Source organism: Anas acuta, chromosome 1 (assembly GCF_963932015.1).
Source record: "Anas acuta chromosome 1, bAnaAcu1.1, whole genome shotgun sequence".
NCBI lineage: Eukaryota > Metazoa > Chordata > Aves > Anseriformes > Anatidae > Anas > Anas acuta.
Genome location: NC_088979.1, coordinates 5,666,296 through 5,685,929, shown reverse-complemented (window position 1 = coordinate 5,685,929; position 19,634 = coordinate 5,666,296). Strand labels below are relative to the sequence as shown.

General features: G+C 35.8%; 2 long non-coding RNA genes across 2 annotated transcripts in view; one reads left to right on the top strand and one right to left on the bottom strand.

The window, feature by feature from the left end:
• The window catches only part of LOC137842133 (uncharacterized), a 218,511-nt gene that overhangs the window by 105,615 nt on the left and 93,262 nt on the right, over nucleotides 1-19,634 (bottom strand). The window lies entirely within an intron of this gene.
• LOC137850056 (uncharacterized) lies at nucleotides 9,684-19,209 on the top strand. The gene is made up of 3 exons (XR_011092228.1): nucleotides 9,684-9,806; nucleotides 12,541-12,622; nucleotides 18,289-19,209. It is a non-coding gene; the product is annotated as an uncharacterized lncRNA (long non-coding RNA).

Below are 19,634 nucleotides of genomic sequence, written 5' to 3'. Positions count from 1 at the left end.
TTAACAATACATTCCATAATTCAAAGACTGGCCTGTGGAAAACCTTGAATCTGTTTCTATCTCTGTAGGAAGAGATTGTTATTTCCTACATCCCAGCAAATGATTCTGGAGTAGCAGGCTAACTTTTGGGAAAGGAGAAGGGTGGAAAATTTTAGCCTCTCATTGATGCAGTTCTTTACACAAGTTATCTCTAAGCAGACATGAGAAAACAAGCATTTCTTTCACTAGGTGTAAGCCTTGATGTCTGAGTCTGAGCTGGTGAATTACCTTGCCATTTAACTCAGGTAACTTTGCATATTCCATGTCAAATGTAAATGCTCCAAAAGAAGGGATTAAGGAAAACAATTGCTGAAAGGTTTAGAATGATGAGATGATTCAGCCAGGTGTGGGGTTATGTGTACGAAATCTCAGTCAGACAAGGAAACTACTTGAGAATTTAGGATTCTCACACCATAGATGTCTCTTTTTCCCTCTTCTCCTCCCTCCTCCAAGTGCCAAAACCACAAAAGAAATCTTATTTTTTTTCTATAATTTTCTAAAATTTGGTTTGATATATATATATATTTAATTTGTTTGATATATTGGAAATAAAAGATGCTGACAGCTTGGTCCTTAATTGCCACTTAATCAAATAAAGTTAACTGCTTCAACACCTAAGAGCTGTCCTCACAAGTGAGAGTTTTCTTGTGTAGATGTCTAAATGATTCTAAAAATGTAGAATTTATTGATTTCATAGATATCAGAACAGTGTATCTCATTTCATCTAGAATTTGTGATACTAAGACATATGCATCTTTATAAAAGTATCCCCTTTTAATTAAGGTTAGTTAGGTAATAAAACTAAAAATCAGGGGAACAACAACAAAGTTTTATACAACCAATCGCAAGAAATCTCTTTCAAACTTAGATGCTCAGGCTATGTCCCCTTGCTTAAGACCACAATTTCTAGTTTTAACATAGAACTAAGATCCATCCCACATGGGAGTTAAATATCAAGTGAAAAAAAATGTGCAAGGTAGCAAAGCAGCTACAAAGAGAAAGGAAATGTAGAGAATACAAAAAAATGTAGAAACTTTTTTTTTTTTTTTTCCAGGTCACTGAGAAGCAGAATTATGTAAAAGATGAATTTTGCTTCTTAACACTGAGGTCTCTCTCTTAGCACAAAAGGGAAACAGCTTAAGATCGAACACACTAGGCTCCACAGCAGTGACTCATGGCTGAGTTTCTGGGTGACTAACGTAAGGTGACATGCCATAAGCTGCCTATGAATGCAGATTTTGAATATTGGTGGCTCAAAATACCGAGAATATATAAAATGAAAAGATGACTATTCAGAGAAATCATACAGGAAGGCATTTGAGGACAAGCAGATACAAAGTTCTGTGGGGCTCTGGCTCTGCCCTGCACACACTAGCATCTGATGAACATCACTCAGAGGGAAGGTTTGCAGTGTACTAAATCTACTGCACTTTAGAGGCGTGTTTCTTCTAACCTCCTTTTATTCATCCTCCCCTGTGCACATGTTTCAGCCATTTCTCTGGCACTACATTTAGCAATCCTGCAAAGAGCTTCTTCAACTCTGATACGATGAAAAAATAACTAACCAAAAATAGGTTTTGTGTTTGAGCATCAAGCTCAACTGACTCACCTTGAAGCTGAACAGCTATTAAGTCCCACACAACCTGCAGGTGGGGGCAGAAGAAGAGAGTGAGATACTGCTTTCTGATGAAGACTAAAGTTATGCTGAATTATGTGGATCACAAGCAACCCTACCAAATTACATTCTGTTCTAACTGGGGTTGCAAGTGCTTGCTGTTTGGGTCTGAGATTATGCCATGACAATGTTAGTTATACCACTCAAACACTTCAAATACTCCACACAACACTCCTGGTACTCTGTTTAAATTTTTGTGCAAGCAAGGTTTTGTGTTGTCCCAAGTTTTCACACTGAACTAAGCCTCACAGCTGCTCTATGTAAAACCGTGATGATTATGTGTAATTCTCATTCAGCCACAAGGAAAGACTCCATGCTTTTAATTAACCAGGAGAAAACAGGATATAACTCTGGAAATATTAAAAATTAAATTCTAAATGATAATGCAGAATTCAGTTACATATGTAAGATATGCCTAGGATCTTATATATAGTTTAGTTATTGCTGTTAAATAGAACCTTGTTCTGTCCCCAGGGGGCTTGTGTTATGGTGTAATGTGTAATGGCATACCCTGAATGGTAATATTTTATTTACTTGAAAGAGGGAAAAGGAAGAGGAATGACCAAGAACCTTATTTTAACTGCAGTCTCTAGTCCCATGGTAAGGGAAAGGGTCCAGAAACAATGGGAAATGGAGGGTGGCATTTGCTGGACAGTCTCAGGACAATTTGGGACATTTGTAAAGGTCTTCTCTTCAGTGGAGATTATAGGAAACAAGGAGACAGGACTCTGAAATTTTGAGTAAGAATTCTGTAGATCAGGTAGACTGACAAAGATTAAAGAACTGAGGATAGAAGAGGGGCTTATGCAACAACTCATTCTTGGGAAGATCATGCACTCTGACTCCAACTGCTGATTTTAACCAAAATGCTCCAGAAATAACTGTATTTTGAATCTTTATGCATTTCCTTTAGGGATGTGAACCAGAGTCCATATCATCAGCATTTATAACATGCAGTTCAGTGAGGGGATCTGTGTGGATCTGTCTTTAACATCATGAATAACATAAATAGCATTCAGAATTTAGCACAGGTATTACTGTTACCCTATTAAATTTTATACTGCAGTACTTCCTTATTCCCTTATACATCTCCTTTTACTTTTCCTAGCATTTGCATGGACCTTGCTTTCTGGAGAGAACAGATTTGGTAAAGACTGAAGTACAATAAAAATATATCTTTTTTTGAAGAGCACTTTGCCCATTTTGTCCCATCATACTTCATTTAATCCTATTAACGCAATAGATTAATTCTTGTTCTGCTTGTCAGTGACTATCTGAAACACTTGTAAGGTCTAAAATAGAAACATCACAAACACATTGTCTCCTTGTTCTGTTTCAGCATGAACAATACTAATGCAGCTACTCTAAAAATTATGTGTATACAACAAAGAAAATTTGAGAGCTTCTACTTCCTTTTTCTTTCTCTTTCATTTTAAAGAACACGAAATAGAGATTGTGAGAAATAAGTGTGTGAGGGTGAGAAAAAAAGATGAGGACATTGCAGGACCTCATTTGCTATTATTTGTTTAGAGGCAGAATTTCTAACTTGAAATGAGATGAATCAGGTTAATTCCTGTTAAACTTTTTTGGTATAGGACATTATATCATCCGAGACTTAGCAGTGTCAGCTTGTTTAACTCTGTGTTTCTGTGTAATGGTCTACTTCTTCCTTATAATTAATCCCTTGGGCTTGCTACTTTGTATGACCTAGAGTTGTAGCAAAGATGTCAATTTTATGTATCTGCACGGAAGTCAGTGGACCTATACAGTGGTATAAGAATTACCTCAAGTCTATGCTTTCCACAGGAGATGCAACATCAGACCTAGTACTTCCCAAATGTTAATACAAGCTATTGATGTAGAATATTATCCTAATTGTAGGAAATAATTGTGTAGAAAAAAATGTGGGGTAGAAAGCAATTTCTGCCTCCTAACATAATAAGAGCTGGGAAAATAAACTAAGCTTGGCCATGTGGATAAAGATCATGATGCTTTAATACGCAGATCACGGGAAATGGGAGAAAGATGGAACTGGAAAGTTGGACAGTCTGTGCCCTTTTATCAGAAGATCTACTATGTTAATGCATGTAGATTATACAGAATGAATGAATTACTGGTAGGTAACAACTGAATCCATCTCTGATGGGATGGTATACACATCTGAGGAGTTGTATTGCAGTATGCTGGTGTGAATTTCTGATCTTTCTCCTGTGGGTTGTGAGGATGAGAGAATTAATTTCTAGTATATGATATCAAATATATTTTAAATATTTTTATATGGAGATTGTACCATACTAAATTGAGAAACAAAATAAGTATTTTTTTAATAACTGATGATGACACCATTTAAACCAAAAAGATGCATGCTTCTTAAATTGAAAAGATGCGTGTTTCTGCAGTCTAATCTGACATACGCATAAATTAGGCAATGTAGTAGAATTAATACATAGCTATTTTTTCGGCTCAACTTTCTTATTATGGCTTATAGCAGATGTTATTGTATTAGCAAAACCTTGATAATACATTTATACTTTGTGGTGGTTTTACCATGCTAGGCAGCTAAACACCACAACCACTCTCTCACTCCCCCTCTTTTTAGATGAGGAGGGGGAGAAGCAAAGCAAAGAACAACTCATGGGTTGAGATAAGGATAATTTAATTAAAGGGAAATAATAATAATAATTAAAGAAAGATTATTATGAACTAAACAATTTAACTAAAGGGAAAAAAAAGGGAAAGGGGAAAAGGGAGGGTGGAAGGAAAAAAAAAGGGAGGAAAACAAACAAATAAAACAAATAAAGGCTATGTGGAGGTGCAGAGGAAAGAAATTACTCTCTACTTCCCACAAATGAGTAATGCTTGACCATGTCCTTGAAGCAGGGCCTCAACGCACGTAGCCAGTGTTTGGGAGGAGGACCGACGTTTTCACAATGAGAGCCCACCCCTCCCCTCTTCTTCCTGTTTCCACCTTTTATTGCTGAGTGTGACATCACATGGTATGGAATATCCCTTCGGTTGGTTTAGGTCAGCTGCCCTGGTGATGTTTCTCTTCTCAATTTTTGCCCACCCCCTAGAGAGAGGCCTGATGCTGTGCCAGTGCTGTTCAGCAGTGGACACAACACTGGTGTGATAACACTGCTGTTCCAGCTACAAGTGCAGAGTACGGCACTGTATGGGCTGCTACAGGGAAAGTTAACATTCCAGCCAGACCCAGTACAACTTTGATAAATATACATTTTTTTTGATTTCAGACCATGCAGAACAACAAAATGGTTGATATGAGAAAAGTAGAGAAACAACAGAAAGTCTGAAATACATGATCTCTTTTGGGAAGCTGAGAGTAGTCAAGACAGCAAGAATTTGTGTTGATTTCAGGGCTTTCCTTTCCCAAATTCCCATATTGCTAACCTGTCACATTTGTTGTCATAAAATGTGTCTGAGATACTCTGTATATAACAACATTGAAGCATTTCCTCTGTTATACTTCATCATATATCTATCTCCATCTTAGATGCTCTGCCATCTTGACTGGAACATTGATTTAAATTAATGAGCACTGTAGCTACTGTGATTATCCCATATGCTGTGATAACTTTGTATCCACAATATTTTTCAGTTTCAGTAGTTTTCCTCCAACTTCTCTATAAATGTCCATTATTCAGTTTACAGTTGGAACATATGAGAAAGGGTTATTTAGTTACCTGTCCTTTGACATGATGTCTAACTATTGCTCATTTGCACAAAAGTATTCTAAACTGAGGATTTCAGTGTCAGTTACAATAAAGCCTTCTTTAATACAAATGTTTAGTCCTGCTGTTGTTGCTAATTATGATACTGCAATTTGTATTTTGGTAATTATCAGTCCACCTAAAGAAAATAACTACTTAGAGAAGGAAAAGTTTTGGAGAAAAAAATTGGCAAAGTAATCATATTACCACTTATACAATTTTATAGAATGCAGACTTTTATTATTCCACTTTTACTACCATTAACAAACACTTCCAATTTAAACTTCTCTTCAGTATTCTTTTGTGAAAGCAAAAATTATTTCAATGTTCTGTAACTTGGTAACTGCAGATAAACTGGCCAATAGAGCAATTTTCTAACTAGAAATTGTTGTTTCATCAACACTCACAGATTGATTTCATTAAACTTTCATTAAAAAAAAATATATAGTTATACCAGAAAAAAAAAAAAAAAAAAGTTTTCATTCCTTGAGTTCCAAAATATATTATTTTCTTGTGGTATGTTTTTGTACTGCTCATGATAAGGAACCACTGAATACTAAAATCAATGACAAATGGTCAGTTAGAACACCAATTTATCAGCTAGAATACCAATTTCAAAAGTAATTATCATTTAGAATAGCAATTTTTAACACAGTGGATATGAGATGTCATATCCAGTTATGCAAATCATGCAGTGACATAGTAATAAAAACATTTAAATGTTTTTATCTTTCATAAATTACAAGCTAAGATACAATTTGCAATAAGAGAATCCAACCAAATTATTCCTTATTTCTTGATATTTTTTTCCACAATAAATTTTTATTTCAGGTTTTCTGTTTGTTATCATTCAAAATGTTAATTAAAAAAAAAAAAAAAAGTTCAAAAATTCCTTTGAATGGGAAATTTTGACTTTTGTCTCATCCTGTTAGTTTTGGTACAATTTTCTGGTTGTATCAGCTGGTAAACTAGAAAAATAATTTGACTAATTTTTTATAAAATAAACTATTTCCTATTGGTAGTGGCCATAACCAAAGTGAAGAAGCAAAGAAAGATATAGGAATTCCACAGGAAGTAGAAATGAGATTAATTTTATAATAAGACCTAAGATCTGGAAGGATTACTTGAGGAATACTCCTTTATTTCTTATGTATGTGTTTTATTGTTTCTTTTTTAGTGCTTGAGTATTCTTCCAAAATCTATTGAAAAATCTATCTTCCTCTGGGACTTACTAAAGCCTTGGCATCTGCAATGTGTTGTAGATGCAACTTCTGTAGTGAAAGACTGTGTTGAATAGATATCGTCTTGCAATGCTATCATCAGATATCTCCCTATTTTTCTACAGATCAGGACAGAAGCTTCCGTAAATCATTCATAATTGTTTATGCTTTTGTTATCTTGCTTCTTGCTTCCTTTCAAGAAAGCTGAAATACAAGCTAAATCCATAAATATATATTGCAAACATATGTATATATAAATGCTTTGGTAAAATTTTAATTTCCTGATCACATATTGTCTTCTCCTTCATGATCTCAGTTTTATTTCATGAAAAAATGGGAAAGATTCAAGATTCCTGGGCATAACTCCAAGTTTTTCTGGTAACATACACCAAGAGGACTGTAGACCTTCTGTTCATCTCATACTGTCTTCTCCTATGCAAAATCTTCTCAGTTAGCATTTACCTTCTAAATGTTCTCCAGCCCTGTTTCTTCCTCTTCAGATTCTATCCTTTTAATGTAAGATTACCACCAAATCTCTCAGTTCATTGTCCAACTTCTCATAAGAAAGCTAATGACCTTCTGATTAATATAGTGGCAAAACGCCTAACTACTAAGATTCTACAGGTTTTAGAGCTAATCCATATTCATGAGCCATCAAAAAGCCAACCAAAACCCACCAGTCTGAAATATATACCCTATAAAAATCTGTATCAACCAGGAGTGATTTCATACTCCACTTACAATGTGCCTAAACCAGACATGAATGACCAGTTATACCTCCAAAGTGATCAGACTTATTTATTTATTTATTTATTTGTTTAAATGTTTTAAACAAGACTAGGAGAATAACATATGCTAGGTTACCTCTAATTATTTTCCATTTCCAGTTCATTTCTCTGAGGTTGAAATTCTGATCCAAACTTATCTTCATCCCAGTTTGAATCACAAGCAATTGTGATTCAATTGTGACTCTTTACAATAAAATGAAAATAAAACAAACAAAACAAAACAAAACAAATAACAACAACAACAAAACACAAACACCAAAGAGCATATTTTATTCTTGCATTACAGAAGAAGAAATAAAAAGAAAAAGATTTTTGCAATTTATTTTCACTTTTCCATTCAATGGTGGAAGGCTGTTGAAAGGGCGAGAAGAGTTCTCTTTATGTTGTACATAACATTAAGTGAGCTCTTATCTCATGAAGATCATTATGATATATAAGAATATGAACAGGATATGTGTTGATTATCTGGACAAAACAGAGTGACCACATTAAAGTAGTGAGCAGACAAACGGAGAGAGAGACTGGGGTTGTCTGGATCCAGTATTCGGAATCTAGCTCCAGCAAATACTGCACTTTTTTTTTCTTTCCTTTTTTTTTTTTTTTTTTTTTTCTTTTTCCTGCTATTGTAAAATCAATATACTTGCAGGGGTTCATGTGTTTTGTTTTTCTCTTTATTTTGTTTTGTTTTGCTTTGTTTGTTTATTGCATTAAATTTATTGATTAACATTCTCCTCTAACTTCTGTATTTGCAAAACTGATGGGATTTTTAAGCATGAGAATCAAAGTAAAAATTGTTGATCGCCATTTCAAAACATTCATTGTAGGCTGTCAGAGGAATGCATAATGCAGAGCCTTGTTTTTGTTTTTTTTTTTTTTTACATAGTATTGAAATATACATATTTTATTTTTTAACATTCCACAAGTGAGTGGAGCAGAGAGAACTACACGCTGTATTTTTTTTTGTCGTAAAATACTGCAGTTCAGCCTTGCAATGACAAGAAAAAACTTGACAGCCAGGTGGATGTCACAAAGTCAGGTCTTTCTCCCTTCCCAGCTGGCAGTGGTGTGTAGCCAGATCACCCAAAGATCGTGGTGAGGACTTGCCCCAGCAGATGTGAGCTGGCCCTTTATCACACAAGTCATTATTGGGGTCTGAAGGGATGAAAATCAGAGCAGCATTGAAAAACTTGTTTTCTCTTCTCATCTCTTCACTTTCAATTCCCAGCCTCCTCTTTTACCCTTCAAAGCACACTGCCCTGCAGAACCTAGGGGGGCATATTCAGATCAGGGATTGTTTCCATCTGAGGTGAGCTCCAGTCAATCCATTACATTTATAGCTTTTAAAACTATAATTGTTGTATTTTGTGAATGCTGTAACTTAAGAATACTCTAAAAAGTAAATGAAGTTACTTGTCAACATCTGTGCAGGGTCAGCACATATATTGGGAATGAATTCACTGAAATTGCTGCTTTGTATTCTTTAACATAAATATAATTGCAACTTGCTATGACAAAGTAAGTATTGTTAGAGCACAGTGTGATATGAACATTATCCTATATGGGTAGTGGTTGTGAACTCAGCATCCCCTATTACTAGGAGTAATTTCAAGTCCTGAACATCAATTAAATCCTACTAATATGCTGCCTGAAGCTTGAGTGGATTTCCAGAAATCTGACAATAAGTTCAGTTTGCCAGAGGTGTTAGAGAAACCAGGGAGCCAGAGAAGGCTCTTCCTGGTTTTGCTTGAGACAATTTTCTTCCTAGTAGCTAGTGTACTATTGTGTTTAGGGTTTAGGATGTGAACAATGCTGATAACACACTAATGTATTAGTTTCAAAAGGGCTTTTTGGTTTCTCATATTGCCCTGTCCATGAGGCAGCTGGGGGTGCACCAGAAGCTGGAAGGGGACACAACTGGGACAGCTGTCCCAAAGCGACCAAAAGGACATCCCATCCCATGTGATGTCAAGTCAAAAAAAAAAAGTTAGTAAAGTTAGAAGCAAGTTGTCAGTTACCCTATTGCTCAGGGGCAGTTTGGACATTGGTTGACTGGTGGTAAGCAATTTTATTGTGCATAACTTGTTTTGCTACTTTTTTTTCCTTTTTTTTTTTTCCCTCATGAGTTGAAATAAAGTTAGTTATCTCAGGTACTTCTAATTTTTTAATTTCTCTCTCCCATCCCACTGCAGGGGAACCACTGTGTGGTTCTTAGCTGTCTGATGGGTTAAACCATAACACATGAATAAAGAAATGGTTAAAAGGGCAAAGACTATGGGAACAGGCTATTGGAAGAAGCTGTGTGGGTCCCTGCTGTTCAAAGCATTAGCGACTGACTTGGAAAACAGTGAAGGGTCAGGTAAGAAAGGTTGCAGGCAATTACAGTTTATTCAGGGCAAAATGCTAAGTGCTGCAGGAGTGGTAGATAAATTTCAATTTATGTAGATGTAAATCAAAGCAGCCAAAAAAAATGTCCAAATTTACACCCATGGTAGTGGACTAGAAGATCTTGGAGGTATAGCAGACAAGTATTGCTGTGCAAATAGCAGCTGTTAACAGTCAAATCAAACACTTGGAAATGATTAGGGAACAAGACAAATGATGAAATCCATGATGAATTTCTGTATGAACCATCATGCAAAGTTATTCCTTCTACTTTCCATTTTGTTATTTTCAAAAAGGATAAATGAAAAATATTTTTGCCAAGGATTTGGTAAAACTGAAAAAAGCTTTAAGAAAGGGTTTTCTTCTCAGATTATCAAAAGAGTGAAACAATATTGGGGATGATCAAGTATACTTGGGCTCTTCAACCTGGGAAACAGCTGACTGAAAGAGAATATGGCAGAGATATACAGAATTGTGAACAGTTATGAGGAAAATTATTTTTCATTGTCTTTTCCACTGTAGGAACTTGGGTATGAAATTAAGCTAACAAGTGGCAAGTTAGAAATGGATGCAAGCAGGTAGTTCTTTGCAGAGCTTGGAATCAAGCTGTGGAAATCCTTGTCACAGCATGTCAGTGAAGCTGAGAGATTGAGAGGGTTGGAAAACAACGGTGTAAAATTGTGAAAGAAAATCCACAGACATATAGACAAAGAGAGGGACAAATACAAAGAAAATATCTGTGGTCAGGACCCTATGAAGCAAATAGTTCCTGTGATTATCCTCAGACCTGTAAGAATTTTTCTTCAAGAACATTTGATTTTTTCTTTCAGCTTTGGCAGTATGAGCCCCCTGTTTGTAACATGGCTACATAAGTACATAAAAGTCTGCATCCTCTGGTAATTAACTGTTTGCTCCAAGCTCCACTTGGAACCATGGATCAGCCTGAATGAGATATTAGATGAGGTGGAGCTTCACCACACACTTTGGTTCCCTATTAAACCTTCTCATTAAGCTACAAAGAATGGGTGGAAACGTAGCAGGTGTAATTCTCTTCTATTAATCCACTCATTTTTCTCATGTATAGCTGAGTAAGTTCTCCTTGCTTTCTCCTCGTTAGTGAGTCTCTGAATGGTACTATCTTATGAAATATGCACCGTTAACAGAAACCTTTAGACATATCTCTCTGATAAACTACTACAGCAACAAATTACTGTTTAGAGAAGAGCCTGTGTTCTTGGGGGGAATAAAATCCTAATAAATGTGTAGCATGAAGGTGCCAATGAAATTATTGAATTAAATACTTCAGAGAGAAAAGACTTTATCAAATTAATGTCTGAGCCAATTCTCGTATACCAGACTATGGTTACAATGAAACTCACAGAAACACACTAAAGGGAAAATGTGCACAATATTGTATCATGTATATCAAAGACAGCAGAAGCAATATGAAACTGGTCTTAAATTTAACTGAGTGAAATGAGGTGAAGATAAATGGCTGAAGGTCCAGTTATGAGGTCTTGACTAGGGGATTCTAATCCATTATGTAAAATAGTTTCAACACTGTAAATTCAAATTGGATAGGATTGGATAGGATATTCAATAGGATATTCAATTCAATAGGATATTGAGATTATTTGAGTAATCTATTGGAAGTGTGGATACAAATGACCTCTGAGAGAAGACCCAGGCATGTACCTATCAGCACTGAAGACAAGTCAGCCATGGCATGACCAGCCCTGCAATTGCTGTGACACACCTACCCTTGTAAAATTGTCATGTCACCAACACAGGGCAGAACTATCAGCTGTGGAACATTTCCTAGCTGTGTTGGCTTTGACCCAGCCTACTGCAAAGGGAAGTGAAATCTGTTGGCAGAATGGGAAGAGTCCTTTGGATGTGTTGACACCTGCGTCTAGATGTCCTAGATCAATCACTGCATTGGACCAGGCTTTACTCAGATGGGATTGTGAGCCACATAGGAAAGTGCTCACTCCTACTTTGTTCCCTGCTTCTTAGCCAATTAACCATCTGTATAATAGGGTGCAAAGCTACAGCAGCAGTAATGACCTGGGCTGAATCATTAGACATTTTGGCTGTTTATTCAGCCATAGGTTGGATTTTTTATTTTTTATTTTTCTGAACTTCTGGGTGCTGAATATTGCAGACAGACTGGTACAAAATATATTATGATTAAGAAACATGACCAATGTCTTCCAGCTTGTGCAAATGAATGATCAGTAATGTATTTAATTAAATATTAAAGAACCTTCTCATTTTGTAACTACAGATAAAAATTTTAATCAGGGAAATACACAATGTTCTTTATTATGTCATATATTTAATAGGATTTCATCAATTCCATAGATTTTCCACCAGGGCTTTATATTATCTGAAATTAATAATTTGAATATTATGAAAAAGATATTTGATGTCATAGGGGATAGAGGTATCTTCCTTGCTGCACTGTAAAAAAAAAAGTCTTTATGTAATATAGGCAGATAATGAGACAACAGGATGGTTAACGAGTTGTAGTAGAGGGTTTAGAAAACTTTTTTAGACTTTGCAGATACACTTAAGTTGGAAAGTCTACAGCTGCGTTAGTTGTCTGGATGCCCAATATAATACATGGGTGATCCCTAAAACACTTAATCTCATCCTAAAATTGATATCCAAGTGGGTCATTTGTTCATGTTTCTTTTTTCTGAAAGCAAAGGGAGGCAAGACCAACTGACTCACATCTGGATGCCTGCACTGCATGAATCTTCATGTTTAGGTGATATGGACACCAATGTAAGTTTCTTTTCTGTACTTGTCAATCAGAATATACCTATTAAGAGTAAAGGATATTTTGTAGTGGTTGCCTTCAGTTCTGTGTTAGAATAATAGTTTTTTGATTTGGAGGTCAATAGACCATAATTCCTAAATTAAACACAGACAAAAACATACTGTTTGGGGTTTTCTATAGTCCAGCAGAGATCCTAATTGTGAAGGAGACACTACATTAAACTATTCCTGCTTATACTGATGACTAAGGAAACCAAGGAGGTCTTAAGCATGACTGTGTAGATGATGATCTTGCAAAAGTGCCAATAATCTGGGATTCACAGCTCCAAAATATCAGAGAAATTTTTATTAAAATACAAAATCTACCTTCCTCTTCAAAGCTCTCAATTTCCTTTGCATTTTATATTGTATGAGTAATGATTCATTTTAAATAGAATGTTTAGTGTGTTCTAATAGTTTCTTGGGCTGTAAATTGTTTTAAAAGCTGCATTAATCCTGAAGCAAATACGCATTTATCTTACCTTCTCAGTTGCAGCTTCTGTGTACTAGAATTTAACCTTCTTTCTAGATAAAGGATATTTCAGGAGATTCCAAAATAATACGGCTTTATTACTATTAAGATTCTAGTACGATCAAGTACATACTCTAGCAAAGAATGTTTAGTCATTCTCCATGTAATCTGTCAACACATAGCCCCAACCCTTCCTTTTTGAAATGTTTTTTTTTTTTTTTTTCCTTTATTCATAAGATCTAGTGCTAGTTTAGACGTAAAATAAACATGATGAATAAAAGGTGACATTTAAGCAGTATATATAACCATGATACAGCACTTCCATTTTAAATTCTGTGGCTGAGATGACACTGACTTAGAGCAGTCACTGCTTATATAAACAAGCAGGTTTCTGTGGACTCCTTCTCCTCCCCCTTTTCTCCCCCCTCCAAAAAAAAATGTATATATATATATATATATATATATATATATATATGTATGTATGTATATTTCACTTGCAAACAATTTGTATCCTTGGATGCTTCATTCAATATTTGGCCGGAAGTCATTCCTAGCATTGTAATATATATATATATATATATATATATATATCTACACAAGCATAAAGGGTACACACACATATATATAAAGGCAACAGTAACAAATACAAAGAGCATTGTTTTTCTTATGACACCACTCTCCCAAGCCAACATCTTGAGTTTCACACAGAGGAGCTGCTCTGCAGAAGGAGAAGATCGGAGCTGTAAATGGGTTATACAAGAGCCATGGTAAGGCAGCCAGATTTTAGTGCCTTGAAAGATTTCGTTCTTATATCTGAAACAGAAAATGATTTTCTTGTGATTTTCTCTAGGAAAAAGAAAAAGAAATATGAAAGAAAGCTTTTTAAAGTGAAGACATATATGGGCCATGTCATATATAGCAGGACCATGCTATATCAGACACCATTGGGCTCCTAGAGGTACAGCACTGCTGATTTTTTTTGGAAAGTGCAGCCCATGAGCAGATCACTAGTTCCTGTAGCCCAGGCAAACATGCTGAGCAATACAAGCATGCAGGAAGGAATTTGTTCCCTCTGTCCTCCTTCTGGAGAATTTAGTGCCTGCTGTTGTGTCAGCCAAGGTCAGGTCAAAAAGACCTACAGCTCTGCTGATCTAGTATCTCTGATACTAGCAGCTATAGAACTGAGTTAGAAATAAGTTATTTATTTATTTATTTATTTATTTATTTTCCTTGATGGGTACACATCCTAAAAAGAGACCAGCAACACTTGACTGTCTAATTTACCTAACATTAAATGTATATGTGGAGGTCTAATCTAATCTTCTGTACGTTGTTTTGTGAAGCTTAGAGGAGCTAGCAGAAATGGTGTATTAGACAATACTTAAAGGGATAATTATAATTAGAGCCATATCTTATGCTACTAATTTGCCTTTTAGATTCTGTACAGAGACACACTGTGACCCACCTAAGCACTCACAAAATATATTTTCAGATGCTTTGTTCCAGGCAGGATCAGTCCCACTGAAGCATAGTTTATTGCTACATACCCTTGCATTTAGTGCTCTCATCTCCCACACTAGTTCATTTGTCTTTGCAAGTCTCCTTGAAGTGCTTGCTGAAATGTTAAAAATACTGTGTTCAGCCAGGCTGGGGAGCATGGAGGCCTCCTGCTGCTGCAAGTGATCTACAGGGCTAAAGATAGTGTTTAGCTAACCCCATGGTGATATAGTAACTAGAGTCCTTCAGAACAAATTGACCCGAGGTGAAGCATCCTGCAGAGTGTGTGGAGAGAACAAAAGCTCAGAACCAACATGCAGAGACAAAGTGGCCTGGGGAAGGATTAATTTCATGTGATGATACAGTTTGGTACATAATTTTGGTCCAAATTCTGAAATCTAAAAGTGCCAAAATCTGCCAACCTTATTGAAGATGTTCTGTATTAACTCAGGTGAGGAACTTTAACAAGCCCAATAGATTAATTTCCTTGAATGCACTGAAATATTTCCCAAATTGTAAGGAATGAGTTTATAGATAAGGACAATGGGACATCATAAAAAGACATGATGCCAATACCAGTTCTACAGAAGCTATATGCTACGAATAAGGGCTGGGCTGCAGATTCTGTCTTATATTCAGAACTCACAAGAAAGGGACAGTTTAATACTAGAGGAAAGTAATCTATGAATTTTGCTGCCATTCATCAAATAATTTGTCCATTCAGGCAGAATGTAACAACAGTAGTTATCTGTTGTGTGTTTTATTTAGCAAATGGAATTAGTATTCATCAAAAAATAGATACAACTTGTCATTCTACACAAGGAAATGCTCTCACTCTACTTAGCTCACTCTTATGGTAGAAATGAATACTGAATGAAAACTTTGTGTGTAAATTTAAATTCATGCCACATTGTCAGGAGTGCATTAGATGTTTACAGGCTGCCATAGCATGCTATGTACTAACAGTACTTAGTACTAAATACTAAGTTAGTATTAAAATTTTAGTACTTGGTACTAAAATTAGCAGTACTTAGTACTTAGTACTGCTAATTTTAGGAACAATGTTTCCTTTGAGATTCTTGGCTGGAACAGGGTATGTAAAAAGTAGTTCAGGCATGTAGATATATAAAGGAATTAAAAATGTTTAATCACAATGTCTGGTCAAGGTGGTTCTGAGGAGAAGGAAAGATGAACAGGTCTCAACCTTGGTAGCCCAACCAGCTTTTCATGCGTTTATCACAATACTTATTATGTGCAACAAGTTTCTATCCCTGAAGCTACAGTTCTGTACCAAAACTCCTGGGCCTATATTCTTAGTAAAAGGAGTCTAGTTTCTAAAAAAAAAAAAAAACAAAAACTGACACATTATTACTACCACTAAGCAATAGATTTTAGGAAGGCTAAGTAGAAAATGCAAAATAAATAATTAAAAAATAAATAAATACAGGAAACATGCCTGCTTTTCATTCCTTTATTCACTTTGTTCTGCTCCTTATGTTAACCTCAACAACATTCATTGTTCCTGCTTCTGAGGAAGTGTAGAAAGATGACTAATTTTAGTTTGATGACATCAAGCTACAAGGAAGAGTAATGAATTATTCATCTTTAATATTTTTAAATAAGGCTAGATAAACTTTCTGAAAAATGTGTTTTAGACATAAGTTGTTGAGGTCTTTACAGGACGTGGTGTGTGAGATATACAGGATTCTACCAGATAATCAGGTTTAATGACCATTCTGATCCTTAAATTAGGAAAAATATAGAAAATGTTTAGAAAATGATGAAAGAAAGAAAGCATACAGTTCTAGCCTATTTTGTTCAGCTTTCATGTTTGTCCCATAGGAGTCTAATTATATAAAGCCTTTAAAAGTTTATGAACTGCTGCTATTGGCTTATTTTATATAGCAGAACAAGGACAAGAGTTCCCAATTCTATGTGTTTGGACCACCTACACAAATATCAGGTAGAGAGAACGGGTGGAATAAGTCCATCCAATCTATGGAAAAAGTTATGGATTTTTTTTTTTTTTTTCTGAAACAAATGTAAAAAAAGATGATCTCAGAAGGGTTCATTTGAGTTACAGTGTATTTGAAGGTGTCTGATGCTGCCATTCAAAACCTCATGTCCAGAGCACAAGTTTGTCTAAAAAGTGTGAGCTAGAGAAGAAAATAAGAATTTGAAAAAGACAAAAAACAAAAACATTTCAGATGAAGCATACTGAGTTGCTTGAAATTTCCCTTGCAATAATCAGTATCTGGAAACTGGTAACTCAGGGCTCCGATCACACTGAAGGCAATCTTTTTTTTTTTTTTTTTTTCCTTTGTACTGGACAATTTAAACACAATTAACCTATATGTGGACAAGCCACTATTTCCTTTTCCTGCCATGTAATTCCTATTTCCTCCATCATATGAAGATGCAATGCTTTGATTGGACTGTTCAATCCAATGAAAACCTTCTGGGTGTTTCAGAAGTACCTATTGCTTCATAAATATTTATGTATTCATGGGTGTTTCAGTTGTCATGTTGGGTGTTTTATGATTTTGTTTACCTCCGTATTTTGATGTATTTATTGCTTCACTGGTTCCAGTGCATCTAACAGAGTCCAGAAAATATTTGATAAAATAGGTTACTTTTCAGTGTAGTATGGTCTCTAAATGATGCTACATGCATCCGTTATTTATCACTCAGACAGTTACTTCTGCCTATTTAGCTAATGATGGAGCATTTAATTTTCAAAACTTTCACTGTATTGTCTGTGCAATACAGTGAAGTGCTTAGAGGAAAAGCAAGATGCCATGTATCTACATTACCTTTTTGTCTTCATTCACCTTAGGGCAATCTAAACAAATTCTAATTTCTTTATAGATCATTAAAATAAAAACAACTTACATTATTTATTAGGAGGAAATGGGTTTGGTGATTAGAGTACAGGACAAGAAATCATTGTTACTGCTTTTTATTTCCATTTGGACATCAGTTAAGTGATGCCCTGAGTGATATAGTGAATTCTGAACCTCAGATTCCCATCTATAAAGACATATTATAATTTCCAATGGTTTAATTAATTACTATTTATAAATGCCTTGTGAGTTTCTTGGATGAAAAGTTTATATAAACTCTCCAAAGCAGTGATTGTCTTGTTCCATGCTGAAAAAAATGTTGGATCTTTTAATAAGAATAATGAGTACAACAGACAGTGAATGCAAAGCAGTATTTATTAGCTTTCATCTCATATGACTAAACAAACTTTATTCCCACTTGTGTGACAATGCATATGTATTTTCAAGACATTCTTCTTTAGCACAGTGGGGTGACTCTCTTGAGTAATTATTACTTTTATCAGCAAAGATTTGCAGAAGAGAAAACAAATATCCCAGTTGCCTTGACTTATGAGTCAGGGTCAATTTTTTGTTCTGCTGCAGAACTGAGACAAATCACTTTGACTCAGCTACTCTATCTGTGTACCTAGCTGCCACTGAGTTTACAGGGATTTAGATCTTGAAATGTCTTTGAGGATCTGGGTGTTCATCCCTCTCTGCTCCCTGTGCTGTCATCAGAGGGGTGGTAGCAGCACCCTCTGTATGTAGTGGAAGCAAACTATCACAAAGGGTAATTTTGCTAGTCTGAGGAAAGACAAATTTCTGTTGCTAACTTTCCACAGGGGAGTGATATGGCTAATATCCCATCCGGCTGCATTTGCTCTCATCCCCAGTGCTGTGGTACTCATTTATAGCCAAGTTGACTGGAAGTGATGCTTGGAATGAGTCCAGGAAAAGGCATGAACTCACACCTCTGGATCCATACCAAGACACCTTCACTGCTCTATCATCATTCTCCTCAGAGGGATGTAATGAGGATACATTAATTAATGTTTATGAACTGCTTCAGTGCTGCCATATTTAGACTGTTAAAGTTGCATCTGTAGGAATTAAACCACAGTCAGTAATTCTACCTGCAATACAAAGTAGAAATGGGAAGATGAAACAAAAGGCCACAAAGTGGGTCTCTCCTAAGAAGTACTTTTCCACAGTGTAAAAACATCATGGGAGATGACAACCCTTCAAAGGCAATCTCTGTTCTAGAGAAATCCAGGTGAACACAAACTTTGAAATGCCTGATGGAAGGTCTGCAAAACATTTACCTGACTTTAACCGAAGTGTTTAATGATGCTTTTTCATGAAAAAGAAATAAGCTTAGTGTTGAGAAGATATTTATCAAATATTCCAAAATATTTCAAGGTTAAAATGTTTGGTTGTGGGAGTTCTTTAAATGATTGGATGCTTTCTGGAGCGTGTATTTGTGAAGCTTCATCTATCATACAGTGGATTTTCTCTGGAGAAAAATATGTTGCCTCTTATTTTGCTCATTATGTAATACAGAAATTCAGAATGTGATGAATGGATATCAGAGTGTGCCCAGATTACAGCCTTGTAATCACCCTGAGATGAGAGCGGGGGGATCAAAGAGACAACTCTTGGACATTTTGGTTTTGTGGGACAATTTCCTAACAAATGCAATTGTGAGCTCCAGGGCAGGTCCCACGATGACCTGCATCATAAAGATTAAATTTCTTTATAGATAACCGCTCATTACCTGCTTCATTTATTTGTTGCAGGGGCTCTGTTACTTTTCCACAGGCCATTATTTCAAGCATGTCCCCTGAATTTTGCAGTGCCTATCACAGGGTGTACTGCTATCACTCCAACTACTCTCCTTGCATCTTGAAAAATCCCCAAAGAGAAATTGTTTTCAGGCAGGTTTCAGTGAAAAAAAAAAAAAAAAAGGTCATTAACTTAGAGATCCTTCTCTTCCCCGTTTTAGATTCTCTGCGTGGGGAGCCTATTGCAAACTGCAGTCCTTGGCCTACTCTTTCCTTTATCCTTCCCACTTAACAGATCCAGCTGTCTGTAATATGAAATTCTATCCTTGTGTGTAAAGGAAACTCAAAGTACTGCGTGGTTGTATTGGGTCTGTCTGGGATGGAGTTAACTTTCCCTGCAGCAGCCC